The sequence below is a fragment of the Cryptotermes secundus genome, unplaced genomic scaffold (genome assembly GCF_002891405.2).
Source record: "Cryptotermes secundus unplaced genomic scaffold, Csec_1.0 scaffold573, whole genome shotgun sequence".
Lineage (NCBI taxonomy): Eukaryota > Metazoa > Arthropoda > Insecta > Blattodea > Kalotermitidae > Cryptotermes > Cryptotermes secundus.
The window spans coordinates 558,729-575,938 of NW_019738880.1; the positions used below are offsets into that span (position 1 = coordinate 558,729).

General features: G+C 44.3%; 1 protein-coding gene across 1 annotated transcript in view; it reads left to right on the forward strand.

Annotated features, from left to right (window-relative positions):
* The first annotated feature begins 7,873 nt into the window (after positions 1 to 7,873).
* Positions 7,874 to 17,210, forward strand: part of LOC111871200 (pyruvate dehydrogenase protein X component, mitochondrial) — a 120,184-nt gene continuing 110,847 nt past the window's right edge. Inside the window, exon 1 of the mRNA XM_033754148.1 lies at positions 7,874 to 8,006. The gene's annotated coding sequence lies outside the window, so the exon portion shown is untranslated. The remainder of the gene's footprint in view (positions 8,007 to 17,210) is intronic.

A 17,210-nucleotide genomic window follows, 5' to 3' on the forward strand; every position in this document is an offset into this window, starting at 1 on the left:
TTTCTAAAATATTGCTTCGGAGCATCAAGCAGTGCATTATTTTCGATGTAGTACTGTAGTTTCGTCGTCACAACCCACTACACAATTCATGAACTTATAAATTATTTGTATTGCTATTGGAGTGGAACTAAGTCCCTTGTACTGCGGCCACTTCTGGCATATTGTACCAGCCCCAGATGATAGGTGAGGGTGATTGTGGAGCAATTGGTGGAATGAAGATTGGCAGGGGAAACTGAAGTACTCGGAGAAAACCTGCCCCAGTGCCACGTTGTCCACCACATATTCCACTTGACCAAACCCGGGATCGCACCCGGGTCGCCGCGATGGGAAGCCAGCGACTAACCGCTCGAGCTATGGCGCGGCCTTTTCATGAACTTATACACCTTTAATTTTATTCTGCCATGTAACTGTTCTTTCTCACTAGCAGTGAACCTACTAGACAATAGCGAAACTATTCACAGCTTGAAAAGATACTCCGTCTCTACTCTACCAGACAGACCTGAGTAAAATCACAAATACAAGCAAGACAGTGGTAACTAAGTAAACAACAAAGAAAAAGAGAATAATGAATTACGCCACTGGGTAAAGGGTGGCCGGCGCGTTAGTCTGACTACCTCATCGCCATCTATGAGTCAATTGTCTAGATGTCTAGAAAATATGGGAGCTTTGACATCTCACAACCCTATGGACCTTCATGGCCTGTTAAAGGGACATCTTTACGTTTAGTTGCCCCATAAGGCTGCTAAATAAGTTTAAAAGTCCTTATTTTCAAACAGTTCGAATATCCCAAACAGAGGAACTGTATTGGGTTAGACGTTCTGGCAGCGGTAACTGTCAAGCGCACAATCTTCTGGGATGTGACGCCGTGTAATCTTTACGTACTGTACCTTCAGGCTCGAAAAGTACACCCTACTTCCTTATTTGGCTTACTCTTCCACCCTGATGATGGAAGCAGCACGTTCCTCCGTGACGTAGACAGTCTACAGCGAACTGTTTCCCATCCGTTACTCACAAGGCAAGAATAATTTCTGTGTTTTATATCCTCTTTACGAACTTCGATTCCCGAAATATTTATTTTGTTGCAGATAGCGGACGAAGGATGCAGACACCAATCAGTCTAACTGTTGTAAGAGTTGAGGCTTTCACGGCGGTGACTATGAAGAAAGCAGTCTTCTGGGATTTGGCACCGTGTATATGTGGTGTTAACCGACGTTTCGGAGGAACGTATCGCCTCCATCTTCAGGGTAGAAGAAAAAATATAAGAAATCTGCAAAGTGAAGAGACCCTGAAGATGGAGGCGATACGTTCCTCCGAAACGTCGGTTAACACCACATATACACGGTGCCAAATCTCAGAAGACTGTTTTCTTCAATCTAACTGTTCTTTAACGTTTTTCGTCTTTTACAGCAAAAGAGAGAAAAGAAATAAAAAAAAACCGGCCACGTCACACTCTCCTATGCTTCACTCCCCTTCGGAACTTGATATGCTCCCCGGAACTGGGTTATTAAAAGTCATATCAAAGAATTGTGGACAATAGAAGCATTCCGAGGCAGATGCTTAAACTGCCATTACCTTATTTTCTTGCCAAAAGAACACACGGCACTGTAATTTTGAAGAGAAGGCCAAGCTGTGTCTCTCAGTCAGGAATAATAATTCTGGGTCTCTCCGGAAGTTGGCCTTGTTCGAGATTTAAAAGGAATCAATATAATCCTGAAGCGATCATTGGCATGTGGGATGCGCACGGTACAAATAACAAAGGAATGAAGTCGGAACCTGAGTTCGGCGAGAACCTATGTGGGAAAGTTGCTTTGTGTTGCTCCCAGTGAACGTAGGAGTATATATCTTTCTATTTTAAAGAAAGGATTACTGGACGAGTCACCGGAAATTCTGCGACGCAGCAGGAGTAAGAACGACGTGTCTTGGTGTGTGGGTTGTGGGCAATTTTTACGGCACTCCCAGTGACCTGGACTATAAGCCGTCAAATTAAACTGACTGAAGCGGGAGGTAAAATATTACGTTCTAGGATCCATAAAAAAACAAACTCCGTGGTTTTAGTCCTCAAGGGAACTATACCGACCGAGCGACCTCCGCTTGTCGGCGAAGTTAGTGCCAACTTTAGTGGCTAGAGGGTGTCGCGTGGTCAACGCAACGAACCCTCCACGGCCGTTAATTTCGGTTTTCTAGACCGGAGCCGCTACTTTTCCTTTCAAGTAGCTCCTCAATTATCCTCACGAGGCTGAGTGGACCCCGTTTCAGACCCACTAATTCTCAGAAAATCTGGTAGCGCCGAGAATCGAACCCGTACCTCTGGATCTGTAGTCAGGAACTCTCACTACTAGTCCACAGAGCCGGTCTCTAAGATTCATAAGCTAATTAATTCTATATTGAATAAGGAAAAATTGCCTGATCAGTGGAAGGAGTCTATTATTATACCACTTCACAAGAAGGGTGATAAAACTTGACTGTATCTTGGGATATCACTGCTATCAACTTCATACAAAATTTTATCCAATATTCTTCTCTCAAGGTTAAGTTCATACATAGATGAAATTATTGGGGATCATCAGTATGGGTTTCGACGGAACAGATTAACTACAGATCAGATCTTTTGCATTCGTCAAATATTGAAGAAAACATGGGAGTATGATGAGACAGTACATCAACTATTCATAGACTTCAAGAAATCCTATGATTCAGTTAGGAGGGAAGTATTGTGTAATATTCTGGAGTCTGGGATACCTATGAAACTAGTTAGGTTGATTAAAATGTGTTGAAACGAAACGTATAGTAAAGTCCGTGTAGGTAAACATTTGTCTGATAAATTTCCTATCCAGAATGGTCTAGAACAAGGAGATGCTTTATCGCCACTACTTTTCAACTTTGCTTTAGAATATGCCATTAGGAAGGTCCAGGAAAATCACGTGGGACTGAAATTAAACGGGACACATCAGCTGTTAGTCTGTGCTGATGAAATAAATCTACTGGGAGACAACAAGGGCTCTACAGCCCTTTGGACCTTGGCCGCTTTTTCAGTTTCTTAATCTGTACACAGTCGGTAGGACTCTTTGGTCGGGGGGTCAGCCCGTCGCAAGGCCGCTACCTGCACATGACAACAAGAACACAGAAGAAGCGCACAAATATCCACGCCTCGAGTGAGATTCGAACCTACGATCCCAGTGTTCGAGCAGGCGAAGACGGTTCATGCCTTAGACCGTGCGACCACCGTGATCGGCTGGGAGATAACATAGATACCATAAAAGAAAATGCAGAACTGCTGATTGACGCTAGTAACGAGGTTGGTCTAGAAGTAAACGCAGAGAAAAGTAAGTATATGTTGCTGTCTCATCACCAAAATGCAGGGCAAAATCATGACATTAAGGTAGCTAATAAATCCTTTGAAAATGTGACGCAGTTCAAGTATGTGTTTGGGAAGAGTAACAAATCAGAATTTAATTCAGGAGGAAATTAAAGGAGATAGTCCAAAACCTTTTGTCTTCTCGTCTGCTCTCTGAAAACATAAAAATTAGAATATGCAAAATTATGATTTTGCCTGTGGTTCTGGTTGGGCGTGAAACTTGGTCTCTGACATTAAGGGAGGAACATAGACTGAGGGTGTTTGAGAACAGGGTGTTGAGAATATTTGGACCGAAGAGGGATGAAGTGACAGGAGGCTGGAGAAAACTGCATAATGAGGAGCTTCATAACTTGTACTCTTCTCCAAGGATAAGCAGAATGCATATACGATATTGGTGGGAAAGACAGAAGGAAAGAGACCACTAAGAAAACCAAGATATACGTGGGTGGATAATATTGAAATGGATCTTAGAGAAATAGGATGAGGTGGTGTGGGCTGGATTGATCTGGCTTACGCTAGAAACAAGTGGAGGGTTCTTTTGTGAACACGGTAATAGACCTTGGGATTCTATAAAATGTTTGGAAATTCTTGAGTTGCTGAGCGACTGGCAGCTTCTCATAAAGGCTTCAGCTCCACGGAATTAGTTAGTTCGTTAGATTCTGTTATTATTCTTGGTGTCTAACTTGCAGAAATCTGTATGCACTTCTTATTTTTCCCACCCTGTGTACAACACTTCTTTGTGCTTGACGGTCAGAACTTGTCACATGCCTGAGTTTAGTTCCATGTCTGGAAACTACAGTAGTGGATGCTGTCTTGCAGTGTTACCCAACAACGATCAGTTTGTGGAAAGGGGTTGGGGGAAGAGGGTTTTCGGGGGGTTGTATAAGGGAGCAGCTGTAAGTTATAGAGGGTTGTGGATGGGTTGGGACAGTTAGAGTTTGTGCGGGTGGAGACGGGGCTTGTGTAAGCAAGCAGAAAGTGTGCAGGCGCCCCGTTATGCAAACTTCATTTGGGCTGGCGCGTACAAGTTTCGTCTGTTACTCTCCGGGCCAATTTCCTTCTCCCCCCCCCACCAACCCCCAAACTTTCTCCGGAAAATCGGACACGCAATTGCGTCGTCTCGTGCATTCCGAAAAACAGCAAATTGTACAAGATCCCATAGAATTTAATTCATTTTGTTCGATTTGACAAGTTTTCTAGGACTAATTGAGAGTTCTGAACCGCCATATCTGACTCCATGGAGCTGAGGCCTTCTTCAGAAGCCACCAGTCGCTCATATATTCAAGAATTTCCAAACATTTTATGGAACCCGAAGGTTCATTACCGTGGTCATTGGTCTCTATTCTCAGCCCGAAGAATCCAGTCCACACCACCCCATTCTAGTTCTCTAAGATCCATTTCAATATTATCATCCCATCTATTTCTAGGTCTTCCTAGTGGTCCCTTTCTTTCTGGCTTTCCACCCAGATTGTGCTACGCACCCGGGAGCTTGCCCAGTGTCCAAGAACTACTTGAAATGTAATTTTGTTCGGGCGCAGGTTTGGTGTGTCATTAAGATTAATAAACAGCGCTTGTGGATGAAAGCAGGTACAGAATATTTCGCGATTTTTTCGTAATTGTATAGAAACATTTTACAGATTACAGTAGGTGTAGAGCTGTAGAACTATTCAGGTTCCTGCTGTCACTGTACAGCCCGGTAAGTGTCTGCAGCAATGTGCAGAACTGCAATTATCGTGACTGTACAGGAATATTCTATAGCTTGCTGTATGGGTGCAGAGGCTGTAAAACTATTTACATTCCTGCTATCACCGTAGACCTTGATGGGGATTTACAATAATGTGTAGAATTACATTTTCTCTGCAGGGTAAATTTATGTATTATTTTAGGATGGCGCAGTATTACAACATTAAAGAAACACTATAGGGCACGCGGTAGCGTAGTTGGTTGAAGCACTATGCTACAAACCGGAAGGTCGCGGGTTCGAGTCCCGATGAAGTGGATTTTTTTCAATTGACCTCATCCTTCCAGCCGCACTATGGCCCTGGGGTCGACTCAGCCTCTAACGTAAATGAGTACCAGGAATCTTCCTGAAGGTAAAGGCCGGTGCGTAAGGCTGGCAAACCTACCGCCATCTGCTAGCCGATTTTCTAGAGAAAATGTGGGAGCCTCAACGTCTCACAACCCTATAGGCCTTCACACCCTGTTACAGGGATAGCTTTACCTTTAAGAAGCACTAGGTTACACGTTTACGGTGGACTCACCTGCGCTGGCTGCAGACGTGAGCCACTCTGATCACATCGAGTGCCAAAAGAATTTCATGAGATTTGAGGTTTTCACGGCGGTTTCGATACTGGTTTTCTGACATGTAACACCGTGTAGTCTGGTGGGCCGTGCCCTGAAATTGGAGACAACAAATTCCTCCAAAATGTCTTTAACTACCAACAGGTCTGAAAGATGACAAAAACCAGGTGACTACATTCGAATCAGTTTCATAATTATTTTATTTGTAGTTTATTTAACGAGGACCGCCTCTGTGGTCTAGTGGTCAGAGTTCCTGGCTCCAGATCCAGAGGTCTGGGTTCGAATCCCGGCGCTACCAGATATTTTCTGAGAAGTAGTGAGTCTGGAACGGGTTCCACTCGGCCTCCTGATGATAATTTAGGAGCTATTTCAAGGAAATAGCGGCTCCGATCTAGAAAACCGAAATTAATGGCCGTGGGGATTCGTTGTGCTGACCACGCGACACCCTCTTTCCGCAAAAGATGACACTGAACTTCGCCGACAAGCGGCGGTCGCTCGGTCGGTATACTTCGCTTGCGGACTAAAATCACGGAGTTATTTAACGAGGCTGTCAGTTTGCTCAGACTATAGGCCTATATAGTGCCGAATGAATGGATCATAGAGAACAGGAAAAATATGGAATACAACGGTCGCAGCGTTATTTTAAGGTGATTCGCCGATATTCTTCTGGAAGGACTCAGGATATTCTGTCTCCAGGGCGAGAATCGTCCAAATGATACACACGTTTCATATACTCGTTCATAGAGTGTAGACCCAACTTTTACGAAGGCGTCCAGCCTTAATATATCTGTGTGCACGTTCCAAGTTACGTAAGGTTTACAACATTTTGATGGGAAATCTCATAGAATGAAATGACCTGCGATGCCAAAGGTAAAATAAAATGTGAAAGATGGTTTTGTCCCTCTGCTTCACGGAGCATTACACCATGCAGATATACGGGGAGCAGATATGTATTTTTACGCAATCTTAACACAGAGACGAATGGTCATCTTCAAGCCTCTGGTCGTCTCNCCCACCCCAGACAGGGAAAACAGTCATCGCTACCTATTGGATTAGAAGCCCCAGAGATTATATAGACGCTGTGGGAAATAATTATCTATTTCACTTTAGTTGGGAATCGAACCCTGATTTCTCGGTCAGCAATCCATGGCCTAGTCGCAATACCGATTGAGTCAGGCCCAAATTTTGAAAGGAATCTGCGCTGACGCCGTGCATGTCCCGGTGGCCGTGTGCACGTCCTCATTGCAGACAACAGAGAAAATACGTACTGGCTTGGTAGTCGTTACACGCCGTTCAGCTTGTTAGCAGCCACGTGCTCAAGCTGTTTCCTCGCTCGCGGATTTTTCTACCATGAAGATGAAGGCGATACCTTCCTCCGAAACGTCGGTTGACACAAGATCTACACGGCACCACATCCTACAGGACGGCATTCTTTATTTCATAATAAGTTCACTAGTCCGGACTGTTACTGAGTTACGTTGCCCGCTTGATACCCTTTCAGTTAGGGTGCCAGTCAGCGATTTCTACCATTATGTCCACGGACAATTAGTGACCGGGTTATCACAGCGGTAACGCAGCTGACTGGCTTTCGGCAAGTATCTGCTCTATTTCACCTCAGCGACAGCATATGATCAGAGTTTCTGTGGTTTTCCTCAGCCTCTTCAACAGCCACAGGCATAATACATCAAAGGGGGCCGCGATAGTACTCACACAGCTCTTCCGACGCTCGATCTACAGATTTTTATTTTCCTGTCGACTTTAGCATGCTTTAGGCCTGTGTCTCGTTTAGGGAAACTCATCAGAACTCAGATTTTGTATACCTAATTGAAAGCTATACAATTTCAGCATTAGATAAAGAGTCTTAACGTAGCCGACGAATGTACTCAGGGAACGTCGGCTTTTTGTCTGCCTAGACACTTCTGCGGTGACCATGATTAAGCAATGTTACTCCTGTATGCATCATTGTGACGTGTTGTTACAGCCACGTGGATCTAACAAAAGGAATGTTTATGATTTACTCCCTGCCCAGCATCTTACTAGATCTTCTTTTTCTCTCCGCCGGCATAATTCCATTTCAAACATCTTCCTCTTTTCTATACTCCCTCCAACCTCACACTCTAATCATCCTTTTTTATACCATTTTGTGTGAAACACCCTTCATATTCTCCCCACACCAACATATTTATTTTTTCCGGTTCTACTCTCTTTTTAGGGGCTTTCTGCCAATTTTTTACCACCACCTCCGCGTCATTATTGGCCTTTCCTTCACATGAAGCTCCTGTGTGCTGGACATGGAGGCCTACCACAAGAGGGACAGAGAGAGGAACCCTTGCTTCTGGTGAACACTCAGGTACACTTCCCTTCCTCATTCCACAGAGTTGGTAAAAAAAACAAAATTCCGGGAGGGGGGTGATGAAAGAAAGAGGGAACTTTGTTCTTTTATTTTGGATATGCCTATCTCTCTCAATTTATCCCCATTTTTTAGAAGAACTGGGCGGAGGGACAATAAAAAGAAAAGATATACAACACGGGCAACAGCCTCTCCGGTGTAGATCATGCTGTAACGTTAACAACAACTCTCTCGTTAGTTGTTACGGCCCGGGGCTTGCGCGCTGTCACGCTTTTGAATATTCACATGTGTCTGGCTTGACCCCTATTCACTTCCCCATCTCATGTCGTAATATATGGGTGAAGTGTGCGGGACACGATTGTTAGAAAGAATGCAAGAAGAATGTATCCTGACCTTCCTTCCTAGCACAAATAACATTAGGGAGGTGGGAGGTAGTTATGGTTTAAAAACAGAGTAAGAAAAGATTTGCTTTCGAAGAAGTTGATGGAATATTCATTGAGTTAGGTCGAGTGCCTTCCCAAACGATTTCTTTACATATCGAGGGCTCTCCTCATTCGTGTTTCGTTGGAGGGGAATTTTAACACATTTTAGCTACATAAACAGTGACATAACAAGTCTTGTTCCAATAGAATATATGCAAAACACAATCCCAATTATGAACAAATGTAGGGAAGCTAAGGGAATATCAGTTTCTTATCAATCCCCACAGGCAGATCTTCTGAGAGGTGACGTCATGTAGTCCGGTAGGAGTTCACTGATCTTTTCGAGGAATATACTGCCCCATCTTCAGACTCGAAATTATGTTAAGCAACCAATCACCATTAAAGAAGATGGCGTCAGAGAACATTTGAAAATTAAAATATATGTCTATAGTTCACGAGATACAATGATACCAATAAAATTGGAAAGAATAATTTGAAAATAACGTAAACAGGCCGTCTCGCGAACAAAACGGTGGTGGAGAAACCAAGACAATCTTTGGATTCATTTCAGAGGATTTAACAACCTAAACACACAATGTTCATAATGACGATAATGACGTAATTATTTTCACCGTACCCCACGGAAAACACATTACTTCTCCGCTACAAAGGCTAACCCTTTAATGTTTTTTAGGGAAACTATAGCTGTTTATTGTTAAAACCATACAGAACACGCAAATACACTGTGTGGGAAGAATGCAGAGTTTTAGTATTGTGACGTATGAACCAACTGCTAGGCAACTGCTCGATAAACACGGTCCCGCAAATACAGATTCTTGGTAAAGAGATGAACATCGCACGGTATCCATGGAGAATGAGGCTGGCTGAATCCCAGAGCCGTTCTGGCCGCTGTGGAGTAAATAAAAATCTCATTCCCCTGCCGGGAATTGAACCCCGGCTGTCCTGTCCGTAACCTATCGCTAGAATGAGCTCGTATATCGGCTCTCTTGCCTGTTACGAGAGGATCATAACGGAATACATGTCGCTTACAGTTGTGGAAGGCAAAAATATCACCATAAATGTACATTTAAACCGCCCACAAACTGCGTAAAAAAGTGACTTCGAAAGTCACACATCTGCCCTGCATCACCTCACACGAAGGGCCGTCGCACCATGCAGATAAATAACACATAAATGCACAAAGGAAAATGAAGTGGCAGGTTCAGGAGCGAGATAACCCGCACGGCACGAGACCCACAGCCACCAAGAAGCGCCCAGGTAAATGCTATAAAAAGAAAAGGGGCGTGTTCATTCTCAGAATTATAGGCCTATATACATATTGCTTGTTTAATGTGATAGCAGACACTGACCCCCCCCCCAAGGAACTCTTTTGAGGGTTCCGAATCGCGACATAGGCCTCACGGCGAAAGTAACTGCACGCCTGCTCGTGGCTCCAATCCGCAGGTGGAGTGAGTAAACTCCGGGACTGTCCGTCTGTAGCAGCAGAGTCTTCTACAGTATTCTAACGGCACGACAAACACCTCGCTTAAGCGCGTGACAACAATACATGATCATTGCTAGGGAACGACTCAGTATACACGTTCCGGCAACCACGCAACAATAGGAGCTGAGTTCTCTGTGACTAGTTGCTAGGTTACGCAACGATTCTGACAACAGAAGAGGTATTTTATGTGTGGTCCGTGACACGGCTATATAAGGCAGTTCCAGAATATCTGGCAGTTCAGTGCAGTTGAGAATACAAGGACGAGAATGTAGCATGTCCTGAGTGAATTGTGAAAATTAGTTGAGTACAGATTAGGACGGAGGAGTACAGAGTGATTGAAGAAGAAATAACAAGAAGACTTCATAGTGATTTGAAGTAATAATTCCTGTGTTGAGATCCGTTGCCAGGAGATAGAGCCATTATTTAGATCTGTTACCTAGCAACGGCTAATGCAAGCAGATATAGGAGATTTTATTTATGTGCTATAATTACAGTAATCTTGCGTATGTTATAATTATTTGTAGTTATGACTCGTAAATATCCAGTAAATCGACTCACCGATCCAAACCCACTTCTTTAATCACTAATACACGTGACCATATATATATTGTTTTTGGTTTGATGCCGATAGCTAATAAACCATTTTACTTATGCACGCGATCTCAGTCGGTAAAATGTCGGGGCTACGTGTTGGACGGCTGGGGTTCAATTCCTGACAGTTGCAAGAGATTTTTCTCTACTCCACAGCGTCCAGTCCGGTTATGGTGCCTATCCAGCCTCCTATCCAATGGGGACCGGGGGTAAAGCTGCTGGGGCGTGAGGCTAACTACTCAGCCTTTGAATGCCGCACCCATATATCCACTCTCTCACACGTCTTCATGGCGTAAGGGGATATCTTTACACCTTGTTTTACCTTTACGTGGTATTTGATATAAAGATAAATAATTACATGCCTGCAAATTCTATATAAAATATTGTTTCTAATAATCAGTTAAGAACATGACGACGGTGCGAAATGTTGCTGTTATATGCCACAAATTTAAGTTCGTCACAAGAACAAAATGCGTTACACTTAATACGGCCAGCGTGTTCCAATGTAAGAGCTAGTAAAATTCAGAATGCAAAGGTTCAGTGTGGTACGGATTACACATTCTCAGTTTTGTTGCTTGTAAACTTCGCTATACCAGGTTGAATTTCTATAGGTGGGCTCCTCAAAGTCCACGGATCGATGCACCAACATAAAAAGTCGCAAGAGTCACGTGCACGTCACAACGACTTGAATTCGTATATTGAGTGTCGATGCGCAAGGCCTGTCGATGGAGTTAAGGGATCAGCTATGGTCTTCGGCCATCTTTATCCTCTGAAAACGTCGCTTCTGTCATTCAGAAGTCGATGTAGACCAAAAAACTAATGTGGATGCGGTGATGAAAGAAATATTTCGAAGTTCAAATATCTAACTCCGGCCACGCGGTCGGCAGTCAGGCATTTCACTAATTAAAATTTAAATTCACTTAGTGCGGGGGTGGAGTCCAACTGGGTCCACTCGGCACGGCGGGTGATTATGATGGACAATTTGGTGGTATGAAGATTGGCAGGGGAACCGAAGTACTCTGAGAAAACCCGCCCCAGCACCACTTTGTCCACCACAAATTCCACTTGACCAGAACCCGGGATCGAACCCGGGCCGCGGCGGTGGGAAGCCAGCGACTAACCGCTTGAGCTATGGCGCGGCCCAGGCATTTCACTAAGCTCTCGTGCTGTCTTGTTTCCTGGCGATGAATAATAAACCTGGATCATCACTGTCATCGTCATCATCATCACGGCCTAGATCATTGCTCTTGTTCTGATTACATTATTCTTAAAATTGCTTTAGATTTCTCTCTTTTTTCTTTCTGTTCGCACCTCCCGTTTCTAGCGCCTGCTGCTACGTCTGCGATAGCTGTAACACAAGATTCTTGCCCGGCACCCTTATTGCGAAGTACATGCAGAATGCCCCAAAAAGTCAGTTAACTGGTTAGTAGAGTAGGCACTGTAATACGTCAGAAGTTTCTTTATTGCTTACCGAATTTACAAAAACTTTTCGAAATGAGCTCTTCCACATTCAGTCCACAAGTGACAACCCTATGATACCGTTCTGTAAATTGACTGACAGGTTTAAGTCTGAACATTCCCGTTAATAAAAGAGAATATTTTGCCGGTCACGGTAGCCGAGCGGTCTAAGGCATGTACTGTCTTCGCTAGCTTGGAAACAGGGATCTTGGGTTCGAATCCCACTCAGGGCATGGATATTTGTGTGCGTTCTTCTGTGTTTGTGTACAGGTAGAGGCCTTGCGACGAGCTGATCACCCGCCCAAGGAGTCCTACCGAATGTGTAAGATCTAGAAAAACCGAAGTGAACGGAGAAGTTCACGGAGGTCGACCTAGGCCCACTGGGGCTGTAGTGCCAAAGGGGGGGGGGAAGAAGAGAATATTTTAAGTTAAAAATTTGCCCCCGTTTCTCTGTTCTTCGGTTTGGGTTCGCAAGATGTGATGCGAGCTGAACTCAAATTAGTAGTCACAAAGAAAAACTATCACGCAGTACGTATTTACCTGTTGTCACTTGGTACAGCGAGATGTCACCACAGGGCGATACCCGAGTGCTGTGGGATTCCCAGGCTCCCTTTCATTTTTCCGGTGTCCGCTGATCTTCAAGCTGGAAATAACGAGTAAAAGACAATGGATTACGTAAATCGTCTCAATTCTGTGTGAGGATTCGGACAAAGTGACTTCAGTGCAGGTTGCGGGACAAGGGGGAATACATTTTTAAGAAACTAATCTAATATTTCAAAAAGATGATACGTTAAATATATTTATTTCCATCAATTTCATGTCATATCCATCTCATAAATATCGGCCACAAAACTGACTTCTTATCTCCATGGACCTGAGTTCTTCTTGAGAAGCCGTCCGTCGCTCAGCTACTCAAGAATTTCGGGAAATTTTATGAAACCTGAAGTTTAATTGTCGTTTTCACAAGAGCCCTCCTCTGGTCTCTCTCCTCGGGCAGATAAATCCAGTCCATAATATCGCATGTTATTCTTTTCTAATATCCGTTTAATATTATCCTCCCATCTATGTGGAGGTTTTCATACTGGTCTCTTTACTTCTGGTTTCCCCACGAAAATCCTATACGCATTTATCCACCGTTCGTGCTACATGCCTTGCCCAAGAGGATCTTGAAGATTGGACAGTACTCGATATAAGTACTATGTAACAATACACAGAGTGCCGGATTAAGATCATACGTGGTTCCGTTTCTTGGTTTCATACTTTCTGCTGGGCTTCATATGCTACGAATAAGTTCACATTTTTTTTAAGTCTTCTCTCCAGTATTTCTGTCTGTTTCTAGGCAACTACAGTCGGTGTTTTTTTAGTGTCAGACGCTGTGCCCACCGCCGTTTCGTTGCTAGGCAACAGTTTAACGTATGAAGCGACACGACCACACCGCCACCGGCCGTACCCTAGCTTAGGCGTTTCGACGCTGGCGTCCCACAGCGATGGCTCGGGTTCGATGTCAAGTCACGTGGGAAATGTGGTGGATAAAAAATTTTGGGGAAGATTTTCTCCGAATACTGAATCAGTTTTCCTTTTCAATTCTCGTTCCATTTACTGCTCCACGTTCATTAAACATCCTCTCATCAACGCTATATAGACTGAACACTGGCAGTCCCGTTTAATAACAGACTTCAAAGTTATACTCCGTCTGAATGTGATGAGCAGTAGAACATTGCTCATGCGCAATGTACAGACCGAGATTATCAGACTGCCGCGATAAGAATGTGATGTTATTGTTATATCTCAGTCTGCCCCCATTTTCGGTAAACATTGTGTCAACGGTAACACGTCCTGTATTTCCAAAATATTTATGTTGGCTTCTATGTTAGATCATTGTGAATGTAAATTCATAAAACTCTCATAATACATTGGCAATTTTGTTGTACCACTATATAAATAGTGGGGGCACGCGGTAGCATAGTTGATTGAAGCACTATGCTACAAGCCGGAAGGTCGCGGGTTCGAGACCGGATGAGGCGGATTTTTTCAATTGACCTAATCCTTCCAGCCGCACTATGGCCCTGGGGTCGACTCAGCCTCTAACAGAAACGAGTACCAGGAATCTCCAGGGGGGGGGAAGGGCGGCCGGCGCGTAAGTCTGACAATCTTACCGTCATCTGTGAGCCGGTTGTCTACAAAATGTGGGACCATCAACGTCTCACAACCTTATGAGCCTCCATTGCCTGTTACAGGGGGTAGCTTTACAAGTATATAAATAGTTTCTTTACTGAATAAAAATTTGTGGAACAATTCGTAAATAACTCAAGATAAGGTAACTATGGTTAAAGGAAAAAAAAAGATTAAGTTCTTTCTGTGCTTAACTAATTAAGCACTACGCCATTAAGACGTACTGAGGAGTGGATGTACAGATTCACGTATTCTTGACCTCGGCACTATTTCGAGGTAAGTGGTCAGCATCACGCCTCGGTCGCTTTGCACTCTTGGAAGAACCTCCAATACCCATTGTCTAGGAGGTTGGGTGGGCTTAAGAACCTGTTTGGACGACGTGGAGAGGACGCTACCTGGATTCGAACTCAAACCTCTTGGCCGAGCCAGTTGCTATACGTTATGACGATGGATAATGTCGGAAAGATTAAAACTTATCCTCATACGTGTATAAGATATATCAGTTATCTCTGGCAACTGAAAGCCTATATCGTTTTTGAGAGGCCTGCTGTTCTAAGCATCATTGAGGCTTCTATTCCGTGCCAAACTTTAGCCAGACACAATACAGATCGATGGTGCGAGGTGCAGAGGCGTCGGTGTCGCAGGATCTGCGGCGTTGTCCTAGGTCAGGAGATTCTCCCTCAGAGCCAATAGAAACGTAAGTTTCGGTGTGGAGAGGAGGCAGAGGAATAAGACAGTGGGAGGAAATGCCAGCCAGCCAGACGTCCGTCTATTGATCCAGTGTCTGGAGGGTGTCATGTTGGAAGGTCGACCGATAGATTATGAACTGAAGGAGAGTCAATACATTATTAAAGAATATTGGGTTGATTCCTGTTTCGAATAAGGGAGAAGACTGATGTACACTCACTGTCGCTCACTCATGGAGCTGAGCTCTTCTTGAGAAGCCGCCAATTTTGCAGCTACTCTAGAATTTCCCAGCATCTTATGGAACCCGAAGATTCATTACCGTGTTCAAAACAGTCCTGAACTAGTCCCTATCCTGAGCCAGATCAATCCAATCCATACCATCCCATCCTTTCTCTCTAAGATCAATGTTAATATTGACCCACCTACGTCTTGATCTTCCCAGTGGTCTCTTTCCTTCTGGCTTTCCTGTCAAAATCCTACATGCATTCTTCTTCTCCCCATTCGTGCTACATGCATTGCCCATTTCATCCTCCTTGACTTGATCATTCTAGTTATACTTGGAGAAGAGTACAAGTTATGAAGCTCCTCATTATGCAGTTTTCTCCAACGTCCCATCACTTCATCTCTCTTCGATCCAAATATTCTCCTCAGCACCCTGTTCTCAAACACCGTCAGTGAAGGCCCACAAGGTTGTTAGACGTCGAGGCTCCCATATTTTATAGATAACTGGCTCACAGATGGCGGTAAGGTTGTCAGCCTTACGCGCCGGTCGCCCTTTACTCCCCAGGAAGATTTCTGGTACTCATTTCTGTTAGAAGCTGAGTCGACCCCAGGGCCATAGTGCGGCTGCAAGGATTTGATCAAGTTAAAAATTCACCTCATCGAAGGTGCTGAGTACGTATGGCATTTCCAGTTCTGTTCCAGTAACGCCTATGTCTGTCAGACTTCACACGAAGAACCCGCCAGCCGAGGTGTCTGTGAGCCGCTCTATAAATTCGTCCATTGCGTGTGTCTGAGTGTCCAGATTATTGCAGTCATCATACAATGTTTCGGCGCAAACAACTAGACGTCTGGGAAGTACAGGCGACATTCACAGCCTCACTGCCGAGTTTCATATAAGTCACGTGATGTCGGGGGTGGTATTGCGTGCTATGCGTTTATAAGTGCGTTCGCGATATAATGTGGGGAAGGTCCAGGGCGTATTGCTGACGTCGTCATGGTAACTAAACATGGTGCCTTCAGGCGCATAACATCTGGCACTTTAAAATATCATATACAGCACCAAAATGTTTCCAGCTGCTCTTAATCAGGTGGGAATACGCATTGAGAATCTGAGTAACGCGCCTTGCATATCCAGTCTTTTATATAAGTAGACTCGTGATTATTCACGTGGTGAAATTTAGTAAGTAACTCCATGGAGCTGAGTCCATGTTATGAAAGTACAAGGGTTCTTGCACCGCGACCACGGTGATCTGTTGTGCTTAGAGCCCATGTTAAGAAGCCACCAGTCGCTCAGCTACTCAAGAAATTTCCAACACTTTATGGAAGTCGAAAATTCATTGCCGTGTTCACAAGAGCCCTCCAATGGTCCCTATCCTGAGCCAGACCAATCTAGTTCAGTAATCTTCCAACTTGAGAGTTGGAGCAACTAACAGTCCGTAGCCATAGAAGTTGCATAGTCGGGTCAGGGAAAGAATACACACTCCGTCCGTCCCACGCAGTTACGACTCCTCCGCGTGCCTTCCCCCACTCCTACTAGTTGTCGCTCGTGTTTCGGCTAATTCTATAAAATTACTACAAAATCTACTCTGTACTCTTACCAAAATGTGTTGTATTGTTACCAACAAGGTACACAAACTATAGAAGAATGAATTTGGAAGGACTTGCGGATGCAGTGTCAGTGAAGACAACTGAAGACACAGCTCCACCCTGAAGTTTCAGACAGTTGTTCACGCCGAAACTTTAGTGGCCACCCACGGAACTACACACCACTCAAGCGCCACACTTCCTGTGGGGGTGGGAGTGAGACTGCATGGGGAACTTACAAATCGGAAAAGAAAACCTGCATAGAACAATTGAGATATAATAAAGAAATATTAAGACGATGAGAGAAATAATGAACTCATGTGCAGTAGGTCCAGAAGCCGAGATAGCTCAGTCGGGATAGCGAGGAGCTACGGGCTGGAAGGCTGGGGTTCGATTCCCAGCAGGGGTAAGAAAATTATCTCTACTCCACAGTGTCCAGACTGACTCAGTGACCCACCCAGCCTTCATTCCTATTGGTTCCGGAGATCTTTCCCCCGGGTTAAAGCGGCCGGAGTGTACATATGACCAGTCACCTTCATCTATTGCGGAGGTCAAGAATGGTGG